Raw genomic sequence first — 16,862 nt, 5'->3', positions numbered from 1 at the left:
TCCAGCGCGTCTCTTCAAGATGGAATCAATTTTAGAGGTTCTGGCAGCAATAGCCAATTTCCTCACTTTTCTGAGCAGAGTTGCAGCATGTCCTTCTTGCAGACTAGCTCTTCTTGCCAGCTGCAGCGTGTGCACAACACAGCACATGTGATGAATAGGAAAGAGGTGTGAAGCAGCTTCAACAAGATCATCTAATTGTAAAGAGTCATTTTGCTGTTCTTCTGTAGTAATATCTGTTTGTTCCTCCATTATGGGAAAAGGACTGTGGCCTTCCATCTCCAACGTACTGAATCTGAAATGTTCTTCTAGCTGCTGTTCACTTTCATTATTCTCATTCATCAGTTTAATTCTACTTATCATGTTTGAAGCATTATCAGTTATAATAGCAAGAACCTGTTCTTTTTTGTTCTTAATCCTGCTTTCCTGTTCACTCCAGCAGTTCTGAGATGAGTACAGGCATTCCTTCCCTGTGTGTTTGTTTTTTCCCCTTATCAGTAGAGGAGGAGCTTCACTACTAATCACGTACATAAACTACAGCACAGATTCATCTCAGCTAAAAGTCTAGACCCTTAGATCAGGAATAGGACAGACATTTATAGGACATTTCATAACTTTCCCAAATTCTTATGAAAAAATATTCCCCACAAACTGCATTGAACTACTGTACCCAATTTATTATATATTTTAGGAGTCGGAGTAGGTCCATTTTATACCGACTCCACCAAAACGGACACCGACTCTGAGACTCCGACTCCACAGCCCTGGTGTATATAAAAATTATTTTGAATATATCCCTCAATAATTTTAATTAGTAAATCACAATTGTTTTGTCAAGGCAGTTAATCACTTTTGAACATTAAATCATTCTCTGCTCCATTTAAAGTGGGAAATCGCTCAGCGTTGCCCATGTGACCACTGTAAACTACAATTCCCACAACCCCCTGCTTCTTCTCCAGGCTCCCTGCTCTCCCCCACACACAGATAACATTAGCTCCTCCCCCAATCTCGTCTATAATCTGCTAGTGGCCGCTGGGGCAGAGCTGACGAGAGGAGACATAGCGCTGTGTTTATAATTTACCAATAAACGTAATTCTTGTCTGTCTCTAGCACCAATGTAAATGTTTTTCAGCTACATTCCCCTTATGCGTCCTCTTTGTCGCTCATAGCAACCAATCACAGTGCAGCTTTCATTTTACCAGAGCGATTTAAAAAGTGAAAGCTGAGCTCTGATTGGTTGCTGTGGGCAACAAAGCCAAATTTGCTTTCTGACAGTATAGATAATGGCCTAGTTGCGCTTATATTATCCATTCTAACAAGTATGGATGTAAATATTCATGTTTTTTTATACTAAAAAAGTAATTGGTGGTTTAGTGGCTGGTGCTTATGATCTTACGTTATCATGCAAATCGAGAGACGAGGATCGATGTTCCTCCTTGGACCGGAGTGGCCCTGTAGTGTCCACCCTTGTGTAGTGAGGACGGTGCCATCATGCATTCATTAAAGGGATTGTCCAGGCATAGGTATCTGATGACCAATGTGCATGATTGTCAGACTTCGAACATCCGGCACCCCTCACCGATCTGCTGTTTTTTGGCTCTAAACACTTTGAAAGTGATTGCTGAGCGCAGCTTTGTTGAAAGCGTAGCAGCCTCTGCAGCACAGCTTCTATTCAAGAGAACAGGAGCTGTCCTGCAGTACCCTGCAGCAGCTGCTACACTTTGAATGAAGCTGCGCTCAGCATTGCCATTCATGGTGTTTAAATCTAGCCGCCGGAGCAAAAAAATAAAAAAGCTTATCGGTGGGGGTGCTGGATGTTGGACCCCCACTGATCTGCTATTAATTCCATATCCGTTAGATAGAACATCAAGTATCTATGTGAGGACAACCCTTTTAAGAGAAGGATACCCACTAGAGATGAATAGCAGGCATCTACTGAGCATGTGCGACGTGTTGTTGAATAAAATACGTGCTTCTGAACATGTGCAGATCTGCAGCTATGTCCTGGAGATAGTGATATTTAATTTATTTTACTCACTTATATAGTGCCATTAATTTCACTTACATTCATTATCATCACTGTCTCCATTGGGGCTCACAATTCCCTATTACTATGTCTTTGAAGTGTGGGAAGAAATCGGAGAACGCGGTCGAAATCCACGCAAACACAGGGAGAACATACAAACTCCTTGCAGATGTTGTTCGTGGTGGGATCTGAACCCAGGACGTCAACGCTGCAGTGCTAACCACTGAGCCACGGTGCTGCTGGTATAGGTTATGGCCAGGACACAGCAGCAGAGCACATGCTCAGAGGCTCCTGTCCTATTAATGTTCTTGTTTCAGTCAGTTTAACAAGATGGTGGTGATTTTAATGTAGTGTAGGGATTAACTCTTGAAAAAATTACTGTAATTTGCTAATTAAAAATATTTCGAGATTTATTCTTAAATGACATTTTATTTCATTGTCCCTAGAAAATTTAAGTTAAGAAAGTATGCCTTCCTTTTTCGTTAAACGTTGTTAAGGGTGTTTTTAGGTTCGGAAAGTTTTTTTTCCCATTTATATTTAAGCAATGTGTTATTTTTTGTGCGTTCTTTCATGTTTGACGAGCACGGAGCTGTATGTAAAACTCTTCCCACACTCTCCGCAGGTGTATGGCCTCACTCCTGTGTGAGTCCGCTGGTGTTTTACAAGGGAGGACGCTTGTGTAAAACACTTCCCACAGTCAGAACATGAAAATGGCTTTTGTCCAGTATGAATTCTCTCATGATTCACAAGGGCCGAGGTCTGAGAAAAGCTTTTCCCACATTTTTTGCATGCATACGGCTTTTCACCAGTGTGAATACGGACATGCTTCACCAGAGCGGAGCTGTGAGAGAACGTTTTCCCGCAGTCGCTACAAGGATATGGCCGCTCCCCTGTATGAGTTCTCTGATGGTTGGCCAAGGCGGACTTGTCCATAAATGATTTTTGGCACTGGCTGCAGACATAAGGCTTTTCCCCTGAGTGTGTTCTCAGATGTTTCAGCAGACCAGAACTTTCTGTGAAGCTTTTCTCACATTCACTGCAAGCATAGGGCCCCTGTCCTGTGTGAATCCGCTGATGACGCACAAGATGGGACCTCCGGATAAAACATTTTTCACAATAAGAACAAGAATACGGCTTCTCCCCCGTGTGGGTTCTCAAGTGAGTGAGAAGATTGGAGCTCTGAGCAAACGTTTTACCACATTTGCTGCACACGTACGGCCGCTCACCCGTGTGAGATCTCTGGTGTCTCACAAGGTGCAACTTGCATATGAACCTCTTGTCACATTCGCTACAGGCATATGGCTTCTCACCGGTGTGCGTCCTTCTATGTATGACAAGCTGGGAGCTATCAATGAAAGTTTTTCCGCATTTCCCACAGGAATAAGGCCTCTCACCTGCATGGATTCTCTGGTGTCTTAATAGGTGTGAACTACGGTTGAAGCATTTTCCACAGTCTGTGCATTTGTAAGATCTCTCAGTGAGGTGGGATTTACGCTCAGCAGTCACTTCAGACTTGGTGGCACTTGACCCTACCCATGTTGTTCCTTCAGACTGGTCACCAATTGGCTGCCCTAAAGATTTATTACTATTATTGACGCTTTGGTCTACCAGGTATTGTCTTGTAGAGTCTTCTGAATGATAGACCGGCTGCTCAAAGCCATAGCACTTTTGCACTTGTAACATAAGTTCCTGTTCGCCGGACACAGAACTTTCCACTTTCCAATCTGTAGAGGACACATCAGTTTCATCAGAAAAATACTCTGGCTCCCTTTTCACTGTGATGGGTTGGAGATCTGCAACAGAAAAACAGAAGATTCACATGTGACCTTTGCTATATTTACACCATGGTCAGTAGAAACCTACTCAACCAGGGTGGAAGTTTCATTTAGGCAATGACCATTTTCTTATGATAGGTGAGGAAGGAAGGGACTCCAACCAGAAAGCAGTAAATGGGGCCAAGCGTGGGATTAAATATTTAATTTAAGGGATCCTGATCTCAGAGACAGACTGGCTATCATGTGTCTGAACTAAAAATCTATTACCATTATAGAAACTTTGGTCTACCAGGTCTTGTCTTGTAGAGTCTCTGGAACGACAGACCGGCTTCTGAGCTCCATTGCACATTTGCGCTGGTAACATGAGTTCCTGTTTGACACACACAGAATTTTCCGCTGTCCAATATCTGGTGGACACCTTAGTACCAGACAAATACTCTGGCTCCTTTTTGACTGTGATGGATTGTGCAGCTGAAATAGAAATACAAAAGATTTATATGTGTTCCTTAGACTGTGTGCACATGATCACACTATCTGCCCGGAATTCACTTGAAAAAAGCGCTGAAAAAGCGCTCTATAAAATGGACATAATGCACAGCAATGTCAAAATGTAATTGCTGTGCACATGTTCCGTCCTATGTTAAAAGAAGTGACATTCTCATTCTTTGGGCGGCTCGGAAGCCACCTGCTCTCTATACTTCACAGTATAGAGTGAAAGACTGTGGCGGTGAAGCCACTGGAAGAACGATGACAAAGCCTCTTCAGGAAAACGACTGCCGGTGTTTTCCTGAAATGGCTTCGGCTGGAAAAGCTCAGCGGCTGCACTGGAGTCTAAAAGACGCCATGTACACGTAGCCTTATGATATGTTCATACTGAATTTTTTTAAGCAGTTCAAAAACCATAAGTTTTCAAGCAGAAGCTGCTCCTGGAAACTCCTTATTTTGGAGGTTTTGGAGGAGTTTTTCTTTTCCTGAAGCTGTTTTGAAGAGTTTCTTTTTTTTTTTTTAATAACTAAATAAAGTAAAAAGCAAAGTAAAAAGTTATAATTGGACAGTACTGAGTTTAGATCATTTTCCATCAGGAGCTGCTTCAAAGAATTGAAATGCACTTTTTTGTTACCACTAGGCATTTTTCAAAACCTCTTCATGGAAAATAAAATAAAATTAGATTTACTGGTAATTTGGTTTCTAAGAACCCTCCACGACAGCACCACAGGAAGATGTCACCCCACCCTAATAGGGACAGGAAACACAAATAGGTCAAATAGCCCCTCCCACACCCTCTCTCCAGTGTTTTTGAAAAGGATCACCAAGGTATGAACGCTTCAAAATATTTAACACCGGAGTTAAAGTAATACAAGAAAGAACAAAAAGGGTGGGAATTACCCATGCTGTCTGGAGGGTTCTTAGAAAATTAATTACCGGTAAGTCTAATTCTATTTTCTCTAATAAACCTCCACGACAGCACCACAGGAGAAATACCAATGACTAATGGTAAGGAAGGACAATAGCCCGAAGAATTTGTCTCCCAAAGGCTAAATCTTTAATGGACATTAACTCTAGTCTATAATTTTTAGAAAAAGTATGGACCAAGGGCCAGGTAGCGGCTCTGCAGATCTCCTCGATGGAAGTGCTTGCCCTCTCAGCCCAGGAGACAAATATAGCCCTAGTGGAGGGAGCTGAAAATTTTTCAGAGGCTAAGTATTCTGGTTTCGATATGCTTTGCAAATTACCCTTTTTATCTAGTTGGTTATGGTACTTTTTGATGTTTTCTTCCCTTTGTTTTGACCGAAGAGCTGGAAAAAAGAGATTCTGATCGTTCCTCCAGGATTCTGATCATTGAAGGTAATGAAGGACCACTCTTCATACATCTAAGGAATGAAATTCTTCCCCCATATCATTTGCTGCATTTTGGCAAAAAGAAAGAAGAAGAATTTCCTGAGACCTGTGTAACTTCGAGACCACTTTGTGCAAAAAAGATGGGTCCAGACGGAGAATAAGTCTATCTTCCAGAATCTTCAAATAGGGTTCTCCGATTGAGAGGGCCTGAAGTTCACCAACTCTCCTGGCTGTTGTAATTGCTACCAGGAAGGCTGTTTTCCAGGATAGTTTGTCTAGGTCTATCGAGGATATAGGTTCAAATGGAGGTAGTGTTAGGTCCTTGAGGACGATATCCAGATCCCAGGATGGGATTAGGTTGGTCAATCTTGGATGTACATGAGAGGCTGCAGTGATGAACTTCCTTATCCAATGGTTATCTGCTAAGCTTTGGTCGAAGTATGAGCTTAAGGCTGAAACCTGAGGGTGTTAGGTTTGAGGCCATTTTCCAGACCGTCTTGTAGGAAATCTAGGATCTGTCCGGATGATGGGGGTTTGAGACTGGAGCCACACCAAGATACAAAGGTTTTCCATATTTTGTCATACTTTTTTAAGGGTATGTATGACTTTTTCTGAGAGGCCGCTAACTTTTAGGATTGCGAATGCAGAAGCAAGGCAGCCAGACACAGGTTTCTGGGGCCGGGTGGTAGATTGGACCCTGGTCAAGAAGGTTGCTGATAGGTGGGAGAATCAGGGGACCTTCTAACTTCAGGTTGTTTACAGTGTCGAATCAGCTTCTCTTTAGCCAGAGAGGTGCTACTTAGATTGTTTTGACTGTCTCGGTTCTTATCTTTTGCAGTGTCCTTGGTAAAACCGGAATCGGTGGAAATGCATATGCCAGGTTGAATCAAGTCCACCTCTATACAGGCATTGTGTAGCATCGGCGTCTCTGCCCCCTGCTAGGCAGAGACGCCGTCCCTCTCACCTTCCCGCTCCTGGTGCGGCATCCTCCAGCGCTCCTCTCCCCGCTGCTGCCGGCGCGCGCTCCTTCCCCGGCACTGTGCTTAGGGCGCGCGCGCCCCCCCTCTCTTAGAGGGACCGCGCGCGCCGTCCTAAGGAGTCCCCGGCCAATTGCCGGGCGACCTCCCATATATAAGGCACCTCCTCCAAAATGGAGGTGCCCGAGCAAAGTTGTTGCACAGAATATTTACCTCTACTTCAGCCCTCAGGTCCCGTTGCCAGCCTGACTACCAGTCCTGTCTGCCAGCTTCTCTTCCCTCCTGCCCGACAGTCTGCCTCCGGTCTTCCGCCAGTCTGTCTATGGGCAAGTCCACCTTCGTTCCAGGAAGCACCTGCCAGTTACTTGCCTGCTACCTGTCGTGCCTGCTAAACCCGCTCACCTAGGAGCGCACGTCTGCTACCCGCCTGTTACCTGCTAGCCTACCTGTAGGCTCTACCGTCACATGCCGTGACCACCTGCCTGTAAGCCTAGAAACTACAACCTGCTTGCCGTCTCTTGCCGTGACCACCTGCTAGCCTACCTGGAGACTCCCGCTGTCACTTGCCGTGACCACCTACCCGCTTGCCAAGAGACTTCTTCCGTCACGTACCGTGACCTCCCGTCAGCTAACCCAGAGACTTCTGCCTGCTTGTCGTGCCCACCCGCTATACCGGTCAGTCTCAGCCATCTGACCCGTGGGAGCCACCTGCTCTCTACAAGGTCGTCCCCAGAGTAGCACCTGGTCCCTCTGCTCGGGTCCTCCCTGGTCACGGATTCGTGAGCCGCCGTCCGACCAGGGTCGGTTCGGGTAGATACTTAGTTACGCCCCTCTGGGTCCCTCCTTGCACCGCGGCACAGAGGTTCCACCACCCGGACCCGTAACACATTGCTTGGGTTCAGGGAGAAGTACTGATCTACTTTTGCATTCTGATGACTTGCAAACAGGTCTACTTCTGGATAACCCCATCTTCTGGTCATCATCTGGAAAATCTTCATATTTAGGCCCCATTAGCCTGGATGCACATCCTTCCTGCTCAGAAAGTCGGCTTGGACGTTGGCTGAGCCTCTTATGTGGATAGAAGATAGAGAGAGAAGAAGTTCCTCTGCCCAAGAAAAAATTCTTGTTGAGACTGCCTTTAGGTTTTCGTACTTTGTGCTTCCCTGATGACGGAGGTGAGCTACCATGGTCATATTGTCTGAATAAACCCTTACCTCGGTGCCTTGAATTATGGATACTGCTGATCTGAGGGTCTCCTCTACTGCCTTCAGTTCCCTTAAATTGGGTGATTGCTGGCTGATTTCTTGTGTCCAGATCCCTTGGAAGGAAGTCTGGGAGATCATAGCTCCCCATTCTCTTCTGCTGGCATCGACTGTTATTGTTGATGGGGGATTCTGAGTCCAGGAGGACTTTACCTGATCGGGCACTGGAATCTTCTTGCTCAGGGATTTTGGTGATCTGTCCCAACTTGAAAGGATGTAAGTTTTTAGAATTCTGGTATGGGCCTGGGCCCAGGTCACCACCTAAATGCATAATGTCATTGAGCCCAGGACTGACAACGCAAATCTTAATCACACCGACCTCTGGCTTTGCAGGAAAGATATTTTGGATCTTACTTGAATTTGTTTCTCCTTTGGTAAGAAGGAAGTCTGTTTCTGAAAGTCCAATAGAATACCTAGAAAGGTTTTTGGAGTGGAAGGGACCAAGTCTGATTTCTGAGGGTTCAGCAGCCACACTAAGGAATCTGAATTGTTTTCTGTAGGTGTTCCCTGAGCAGCGGTACAGACGGGGCCACGAGCAAGAAATTGTTGAGATAAGGAATTATACATGATCCACCATGATCATTGTAAACACTCGAGGAGCTGATGATATCCCAAAAGGCAAAACATTGAACTGGAAGTGTAGAATCTATTTCCCTTGAGTGCCCGCAAATCTTAATAATTTTCGGTAGGCTAGATGGGTTGGGACATGAGAATAGGTGTCCTGTAAGTCGATGGTTGCCATGATGAAGTTTTCCCCTATTAGGGGGACGGTAGATTTTATGGACTCCATCTTCAACCTTTTGTAAATGATGTATTTGTTCAGAGGTTTTAAGTTTATGATTATTCTGTAGACTACGCTTGGCTTTTTTTACAAGGAAAAGCCAGGGAGTAGTGACCTCTGCTTCTTTTTATCTCTGGAACTGGAGAGATTACTCTTTACTCTCAAACAAAAAAAACCCTGCAGACCAGACATCAGGGCATTTTGCGGTTCTTGGGAAGAAAGGTGAGTTAAGCCCCCGTCTCACATAGCGAGATCGCTAGCGAGATCGCTGCTGTGTCACAGTTTTGGTGATGCAACAGCGACCTCACCAGCGATGTCGCTATGTGTGACACTTTGCAGCGATCAGGCCCCTGCTGTGAGGTCGCTGATCGCTGCAAAGTGTCCTGGACCATTTTTTTGTAGTTGCCCTCCCGCTGGTCAGCACACATCGCTGTGTGTGACCAGCGGGAGCAGCGATCAGGCTGGTAACCATGATAAACATCGGGTTACTAGGGGCACACGCGCACCTAGTAACCCGTTGTTTATCATGGCTACGAGCCTGCTAAAGTGAGCGGTAACCTCCCGCTCACCGTAGCAGAGTGGTAACCATGATAAACAACGGGTTACTAGGTGAGCGTGTGCCCCTAGTAACCCGATGTTTATCATGGTTACCAGCCTGCTCCTGCTTTTTCTCCTCCTCCACTTGCATGGTATTCCCTACCGCTTTAAGGAGTTTTCCATATCTCGGATGAAAAATAATATATTTTGTTCTCCTGGGCTAGGCCCAGGGTTAAGGTTAATTCTCCCTCTTCCAGTAATTCTTCCGGAATAGACATGTGATCTGAGAATCTGAGTCTTACTCCTCCTCTAGACTAATTTTCCGCTTCTTAGACCTTGAAGATGTTCCGGATGTAGACTGGGAAAAAGAGGCCAGGGAAGACTCAATCTGCTGGTGAACCATCCCCTTAATTTCTTCCATTAAGGAAGGCTGCTCCTCTTTAATAACCTTGTCTGTGCACCCCGGACATAGCGGTTTTCTATAGGAGAATGAAAGCCTCCTAGCACATATTGCACATTTACGGCTTGCCAATTTAAATTTACTCTTTGGAGGAGGATCCTTGTCACCATCATAGTGAGGGGAGAAGGAGAAATAGGGCTAAGATATATAACCTGCACCAAGGAGAAGGACCTACCAACGCCAGGAGGCTTATTGGGAAGGAATTTGAGCTGGGCTCTGCAAATGTGAAGCGGGAAGACCATAAACCCTCCATAACCAAAGGATAGGTCCTACCTTAGGGTGTCTTGTGTCCAGGGCACAAGTAACCAGACCCAGTGCGCTCTCATCTCACCAGATGAGACTCCTCCCCGTGGTCCGATGAGAAAACAAGGGGGGTTGGTTCCACTGTGATCACTAGCGGCTATCCTGACACTAAACCCCCTCAATATGCACGGGTTCCGTAATCGATCATGCGTTGCAGCCTGGAACGCAACTGGAAGTGATGCTGTATGGGAGCACTCGGCGGCTGACGTCACTTCCTGTACTCACACACGCCGGCCCACAGGGGAGTGGGAGGAGTAAGGCTGGGGAGCTTGGGGTGGCCCCAAGCCTAAAGCCAGCCAACTTTACTCAGAAGAGCAGAAAGGATGGAGCAGTCCTGTGTCCGAGGAGACAGGAGCAGCACGAAGAGGAAAAGCATCGCAATCATTTTCCGCTGCCCGAGTCAAATCCAGGTACATAGCAGGCTCTGCCGCCAGACACAGAGCACTGCAGGTATGACCTCCTCATGCCCCAATAGGAAGGAAAAACACTAGAGAGAGGGTGTGGAAGGGGCTATTTGACCTCTTTGTGTTTGCTGTTTGTGCCAAGTTCTTCATATATTGGATTAGGGATTGGGTCCCTACTTGTGCACCTTCAAAAATCAGGAGTGCCTTGTTCTACTATACCTATTAGGGTGGGGTGACATCCTCCTGTGTTGTTGTTGTGGAGAGTCATTGGAGAAAAGAAAGTTATAAAAAACTCCTCATATGAACAGCAAAGTGGATTTCGTATACAAATGATTTGAAAGAGTTTTTGGGGAGGATTCTGAAGAGTTTCTGTTCCCAAAACTCCTGAAAATATTCAGTGTGAACATATACTCATCTTCTTGTACATACAATGAGGCTAAGTCTATACAATCAGGGTGGGAGTCTGATGTAGATGAACTGGAATGACACACTAAAAAAATCCTATCGTAAGTGGAGTTGCAGGAAGGGGAATTGTATGCATAAAGTGCTACAGATTCATTCCTCTTCTTCCGGGATATAAACTAGAAAGTAATTTTGATTATTAAATACTTAAAATCCTATGAGCTTTGTAGGGGAGGCAAATTCTGTAATTTGGAGACTCACAATCATGAAATCTGCTTTCTATGTCAAAAAGAAAAAGAGAGGGAGCAGGGATGGAAAGTACTACTTCTACACTGTGTGGTCATGCCTAGGACCCTCATACATTAGCAGAAAGGGGGTCTGCTGATTCCATTGAAGCACTTTGATGAAGAGAAGATGCGTTAGAAAAGTGGCCATGTGCACCCATTTCCGTGGTGCCTTTATGGTAGTGGTGAGGACTGGGGTGATGGGGTGAGTTGTATGACAAGTAGGAGTCTTCTATTTTATACATAAATTGTTGAGTATAAATACTAGATCACAAATGAAATTAAAAAAAGCTTTCTTTACTATTATGAAAACTTGTTGAGTCTTCTGAATGACAGACCGGCTTCTCAACTCCACTGCAAGTTTGTGATTGTACCAAAGGTTTCTGGTCGCGGCACACAGAACTTTCCGCCGTCCAATATCTCGTGGACACATCGGTCTCTGAATAATACTCAAGTTCCTTTTTCACTACGAATGGTCGCACATCTGCAAAAGGGGAATAAAAGAATCATATGTGACCTTTGTTACATGTATACTATGATCAGTAGCGATCTAAACAACCATGGCCAGTGTGAACACGTGCCTACACGCTGCATGCTGTAATGTGACGGTGTTCACATGCATGCTGTAGTGCGGCGGTAATGAGAGAGTGACCCAGGAAAAGTTCAAATCAAATGTCTTTATTCTACAGAAACTCACAAAGTAATGTTAATTGGCATCCTCCAGATCGCAGCCGGGCTGTCAAAGTACAGTCCGTTTCCAGACCCGTTGCCGTGGGCAACTGCAAAGCCGTAACACTCTGTGGTGCGTCAGAGTTTTGCCTTCTTGGGTTCTGCGTTGAGGTTACACAGGCCAGTATTGCACAGAGCCTCCTGCTCTGCAGCTTGCAAACACAAAATTAACACACCCAAACCTTTTCTGCAGGTTTTTAAATGAAAACTGTGGACATGAGCCACATGAAAGACCTGGGCTGGAGGGAGTGGACCGCCCCACTGCTATCCTGTAGTCCACTCCAAGAATAAAAGCCCATGTCGGGTTGCATACTGAAGCAACATCTCAAGACATCAGCCAGGAAGTTAAAGCTTGGGCGGAAATGGCACTTCCAAATGGACAATGACCCAAAGCATACTGCCAAAATGGTAACAAAGTGGCTTAAGGATAACAAAGTCAATGTTTTGGAGTGACCATCACAAAGCCCTGATCTCAATCCTATTGAAAATGTATGGGCAAAGCTGAAAAGGCTGTGAGCAAGGCGACCTACAAACCTGGATCAGTTACACCAGTTTTGTTAAGAGGAATGGGCCCAAATTCCGACCAACTATTGTGAGAAGCTTGTGGAAGGATATCCCAAACATTTGACCCAAGTCATTCAGTTTAAGGGCAATGGTATCAAATACTAATGAAATGTATGTACACTTTTAACTTCTAGGTAAGTAAAAAAAATACCTTAAAACATTCTCTCTCTCTCATTATTCTGTCATTTGGAAAATATTGTAATCCTAATTGACCTAAAACAGGAAAGGTTTATTCTGATTTCATGTCAGATATTGAGAAAAACATGCATATGTGTCTTTTTATAGAGTGTATAGAAACTTCTGGTTTCAACTGTAGTCCCTCAAGGCTGGGTGTCCATTAGTCGGGTCTCAGTCCTTCTCAGACCTTATCCACATTACATCACTTAACATATGCTAAGGTTTTAATAATAGAGGTTAGGACCGTCCCGAATAGGGTCAACTTGACATGGTGGGATGGCTTTTACGCAAAATTATGTTAACTAAGTACCCTATATTATTTTCATCCGCTGTTGCTAATTCTTTATTTATTTATTGCAAGGTATTTGCTTTTTATCTTAGGTTTTGTCTATTTTATATATTAATTGTGGAGTATAAATACTAGATCACATAAATTATATAAAAAATAACTTTCTTACCATTATAAAAACTTTGGTCTACCAGGTTTTGTCTTGTAGAGTCTTCTGCATGACAGACTGGCTTCTCAACTCCATTGCAATTTTGTGATTGTACCAAAGGTTTCTGGTCGCGGCACACAGAATTTTCCGCCGACCAATATCTTGTGGACACATCGGTCTCTGAATAATACTCAGGTTCCTCTTTCACTGCGAATGGTCGCACATCTGCAAAAGGGGAATAAAAGAATCATACGTTACTTTTGTTGCATGTATACAATGATCAATAGAGATCAGGGGCGTAATGACCTAGGTTGCCGCTGCGACCAGGCCCGGCGGGTGAGAGGTCCGCCGACGCCAGCAAACACTTCAGCTGGGTGTGCGTCCTCGGACGCACATTCAGCTGAAGTGTATTACAGCACACAGACCCGATGGGCAATACACACTGCCGGCCAATCAGAGGCCAGCAGCTGATGTCGGCGTGCTTGTGACCGGGTGCACATGACAGTGACGTAATGCGCTCCCATCGCCTGCACGCTGAAGTCAGCTGCCGGCTTCCGCAGAGAACGCCACATGGCGGGGGAGCGCAGGGAAGGTGAGAATAATCATTTATTTTTTTTAAATCAGTGAGTACACGGTGCCCGTGGTCATACTACTACATGGATGACTATGGGCTGTGTATTATACTATGTGGAGGACTATGGGGGCGCATTTTACTGTATGGAGGACTATGAGGGGTGCATTATACAATATGGAAGACTATGGGGGGTGCATTATACTATATGGAGGGCTACGGGGGTAAATTATACTGTATAGAGGACTATGGGGGGTGCAATATACTATAAGGAGGACTTTGAGGAGTGAATTATACTATATGGAGGACTATGGGGGGTGCATTATACTACATGGAGGACTACGGGGGGTACATTATACTATGTGGAGGACTATGGGGGGTGTGCATTATACTATATGGCGGACTATGAGGGGTACCTATACTATATAAAGGACTATGGGGGGTGCATCTATGGGGGGTTCATTATACTACAGGGAGGACTATGAGGAGTGCATTATACTTCAGCTATGGGGCTCCATGACTTCTATGTTCACCCCTGGTGAGTATAATGGTTTATTTTTTTTCTATACATTAAAGAACAGAGACAGAACGGGGCACATATACCAGGATTGGGGATATACACCAGGATGGGGCCAGTATCAGCGGCATAAATACCAGGATGGTATTATATATACCAGCATGAGGGACATATATACCAGGATGGAGGGTTATGTAGACATATATAATCAGGATGGGGGGACCGGTCCATATCTTGCACCAGGGCCTATCAGACTCTAGTTACGCCACTGGTAGAGATCTAAACACCCACGGTGGGATTATCATGTAGGCAATGGAGGTCTGGGAGCAGAGTGAATGCTTTTCCTATAATGGGTGATGAGGGAAAGGGGCTCTAACTCTAAAGAAGAGTAAGGGGCGAGATGTTCCGAAGCATCGGAAGACATGTTTCAGAGGCAGACCGGCCACTGTGCGCTTATCACCATTGTTCAAGCTGGAAAGTATTCCTGACATTTTTCAATCAGATCTCGGGCTTGAAACTGGAGTACAATTCTCCATTTTTTGAGGAGTTAGACTCTGTATTGGCATTTATTCATGAAAAGCGACTATTAAATTAAACCATATATGTAGGATGCGAGTGAGGGATAGAGATCAATCTCTAAAATGCGTAACAGGTTGAGAGGAATAATTTCTTTTTCTGTAAAGTTGGCCCAGATATCGGGAAGAGGTGTTGGATACCTAAATTATATATTTGCTACTAAATTGTTTTCATAATCAAGTAGCTTGCTTATTTACAGTGATTAAGAATTTAAAGGGAATCTGTTACCAGGTTTTTGCTACCCAATCTGAGAGCAGCATGATGTAGGAATGAGACCTGGATTCCAGTGATGTGTCACTTACTAGGCTGCATGCTGTATTTTTTATAAAAATCAATATTTTAATCAGCAGGAGATTATCGTTCCTGGACTAGTAACCATGCTACCATGTAGTCCTCCATATTCACAAGCTCTGTATAACCCCACCCCACCACTGATTGGCAGCTTTCTTTGTACACTATGCATAGGCAGAAAGCTGCTAATCAGTGTTTGGGGCGTGGTTGGACTTCCTGGCAGCAGATGTACTAGTCCTCTCTTGATAATCTCCTGTAGATAAAGCAGTAGTTTCATAAAAACAAGCAGCCCAGTAAGTGACACATCACACTGGAATCAGGGTCTCTGCCTCTACATTATACTGCTCTCAGCTGGGGTAGCAAAAAGCTGACGACAGATTCCCTTTTAGGGTTAAAGAAGGTTTTCCACTACAATGATATTGATGACCTATGAATATCAGATTGGTAGGGGTCCAACACCAAGCACCCCCCTCGATCAGCCGTTATTATCTTCAACAGCGCCCCTACTGGAGATAATAGCAGCTGATCTGCTTGAACTGGTTCTTAGGAATAATCATTTCTTTTTTGGAGGTTAATTTTATTTTCAAAAACGCGGTACAGTGATGAAGGCCAATATGGCCCCGGCGTATGCAAACCTTATGATGATGTCATTGGTGGAGGACCTCGTCTGTGTCCCACCACTTCGGCAATATGTTGAGGTGGTGGAGATACATAGACGACGTCTTCCTCTGGTGGGGTTCTATAACTCAACTTTTGAATTTTGAAAAAATGTCTTAATGAGATGGATAACGATATTAAATTCACTCTTGTACGTTCCACTACAGAGATTAGTTCTTGCACATAATGGTACAACGTGATGGGGTAGGTTTTTCAACCAAATTATATACTAAACCTACAGATCGGAATAATTTGTTAAAATTTGAAAGTTATCACCCTAGAAAACTAGTTGAATCACTTCCGTATAGTCAGTTTCTTAGGTTAAAAAGGATAATTAGTAAAGAAGATGAGACACAAGTAGTTTTTGATGAATTGACATACAAGTTTAAAAGTAGAAACTGTCCAGAATCAATTTTAAAAAAAATGTGAGGATAGGGCCAAACTGCATGATCGGGTTTTTTACTTTGTAAAAATAATAGTTTTAGAAGGAATATGAAAAGAATCGCTCAGATATTGGATCATTGAAAAGTAAAACTCAGAGCACTTTAACTGGTAGAAAGAGGACAGGATGTTTCCAGAGTTTGGGATGCATAAATTGTAATAATATGATAAAGGGAGAGAATTTCAAGCATCCAGCTACAGGTGTAACATATCGTATAAAAAGCTATTTGACATGCGATACAGATCATGTTATTTATGCCTTACAATGTCCCTGCAAGCTAATATACATTGGCGAAAGAACGTGGGACCTAAAAACAAGATTGAACCATCATCGTTACATGATACAGAAGGAAAAAATGGATCTTCCAGTATCTAAACATTTCACAGAATTGAACCATAAAGAGAAAGATCTTAAATTTAGCATAATCGATCATGTTTAATGGCCCCGGGATGTGGAGAATGATAAAGAGTCTGCGCAAGCTCTAAACACAACTACCTTATATACTTGAGTATAAGCAGACCCGAATATAAGCCAAGGCACCTAATTTTACCACAAAAAAAATGGGAAAACTTATTGACTCGAGTATAAGCCTAGGGTGGGAAATGCAGCAGCTACTGTTAAATTTCCCCATCCTGGTAAGAATGGCCCCCTCATCCCCAATCCTGGTATGCATTGCCCTCTCATCCATATCCTGGTATGCATGGCACCCCCAATCCTCATCCTGGTATGCATGGCGCCCCTCATCCCAATCCTGGTATGCATGGCACCCCTCACCCCAATCCTGGTATGCATGGCACCCCCAATCCTCATTCTGGTATGCATGGCCCCCCTATCCTGGTATACATGGCCCCCCA

The 16,862-nt window shown here is 44.3% G+C and overlaps 1 pseudogene; it reads right to left on the bottom strand.

Annotated features, from left to right (window-relative positions):
- Positions 1–244: 244 nt before the first annotated feature.
- Positions 245–16,862, bottom strand: part of LOC141167335 (uncharacterized) — a 253,708-nt pseudogene continuing 237,090 nt past the window's right edge.

The sequence above is a fragment of the Phyllobates terribilis genome, unplaced genomic scaffold (assembly GCF_046119375.1).
Source record: "Phyllobates terribilis strain yellow unplaced genomic scaffold, ASM4611937v1 Scaffold_11__3_contigs__length_659146591, whole genome shotgun sequence".
Taxonomy (NCBI): Eukaryota; Metazoa; Chordata; class Amphibia; order Anura; family Dendrobatidae; genus Phyllobates; species Phyllobates terribilis.
The sequence above is the reverse complement of the archived record's forward strand: the minus strand, read 5'-3'. Positions and strand labels throughout refer to the sequence as shown.